Source organism: Solanum tuberosum, unplaced genomic scaffold, assembly GCF_000226075.1.
Source record: "Solanum tuberosum cultivar DM 1-3 516 R44 unplaced genomic scaffold, SolTub_3.0 scf00610, whole genome shotgun sequence".
Classification (NCBI taxonomy): domain Eukaryota; kingdom Viridiplantae; phylum Streptophyta; class Magnoliopsida; order Solanales; family Solanaceae; genus Solanum; species Solanum tuberosum.
In genome coordinates, this window is record NW_006239527.1 from 119,033 (window position 1) to 120,835 (window position 1,803).

Below are 1,803 nucleotides of genomic sequence, written 5' to 3' on the forward strand. Positions count from 1 at the left end.
CCCTAAGAAACTTGATTCTTCCCTTTCCAGATTCATTCCGCTTGTTCTTGGTAAACAAACAGTTAATTTAACGCGAGAATCAATAAACAATAACTAATTACCCGAATTACTAACAATCTCATCAACCCTATATCAAACCCTTGATCCCAATATCCACATTAGGGCTGTTTCCACCATAATTTCCAGATCAAAACCCTCCCCTATTGATAATTACCCATTATATTACGTTCTATGGATCAAAAAATGGATTCGGGGAGTTAAAATCTTACCTTTAGCCTTAAGAATTGTGGAAAACTGTCAAGAAGTCTCCTTGGTTCATTCCTTAGCTCTCAAGTTCAAAAATTGCAGAATAAAATATTTTGGGGTTTATTTCCGACTTTAAGTCGTGTGTGTCCCGCCACAACGGCCTCACCCTGCTTCAACGGCCCCGCCTTGGCTGCAGAAATCCCCGCCATAGCGACTTGCACAAAACAATTAGCAAAAATAACAATTCCAAGACCCCATTTCACAACATACCTTCAACCAACGACACTCAGAAACTACCCATTCACGCCAAGATCAGTTTCGAGAATTCTACTCACCTGAACTCAATTCCGTAAAGTCGTACGGGTTCCTTAACGTCTTAGCTATCTACTCATGTAATTAAAATCATAATTAAATCACCCAATTACTATTAGATTTCTCTAGACCTTATTGACTCTGATTTCGTTCAAATCTGGACTAGGTTGGGAAATCCCAAGGTACTACGAAAAAGCTTTCCGGCCCAAAAAAATTTTCCGTTGGCTTTCTATAACGACGAGAACCGGTCGTTACAAAACTTTATTCATTTCAACATTCAGTTTAAACATACCATCACAAGCATACCCTTCTCTCACAAAAATACCCTTCTTCACAATTACATATTGATCAGATTCAATAATCTGTTTAAAGCCTGTTTTACTAAGAAGAAAATTAAACAACAATTTTTTTCTCATGGAAGGAGTATAAAGTACATCTTTCAAAATTAATACCCTTCCAGAAGTAAAACACAATTTGACTTCTCTCGTTCCAAGCACTTGAGTTGTGTAAGAATCACCAAGCATGATGGTTTTGGGCTCCTCAAAATGAGTATATTTTTTAAACCAGTCTTTATCATAATAGACATGACGGTAATTTGCACCAGAATCAGCCCACCATCCATCAACACTCTTAACCATGTTTATGTCGGTAATGACCGCCCACAAAAGGTTCTTCGGTAATGTTTGCCTGAAGGTTAGGACCACGTTTCCGAAATCTGCAAAATCGGGCAGTATGCCCACTCTTGCCACAAACAAAGCACAGACTGCACAGTCCCTTATCTTGAACTTGTTGATTTTGTGCTTGGTTATTTTCACCATTATTTTTCTTGGGAGGTCTACTATTATTTTTCTTGAATTACTTCTTCTTTGGCTTCAAAGAAGTATTTTTGTGAGATTCAAGAGTAACATTATTTGAAGTATTAAATTTACCTTCGTTGTGATGTTGCTCTCTTCTGTTTGTAAAAGTGCATCTTGGCCCCTTGCCTCTTCTTCCATGTGGATTTTCACTATCAAGGTTTCAAGAGAGGTTTCCTTTTGTTTGTGGCACATAGTTTTTGAAATTCCTTCCAAGAAGGTGGAAGTTTATCTACTATGCCACAAACAATATGATTATCTCCATTTTTTACCTCCTCGGACCTGAGCTCTCCAACAATCATTATAAAGTTTTGAGTTTGGTCTACCACCCAAAATGAGTATATTTTTTAAACCAGTCTTTATCATAATAGACATGACGGTAAGCACCAGA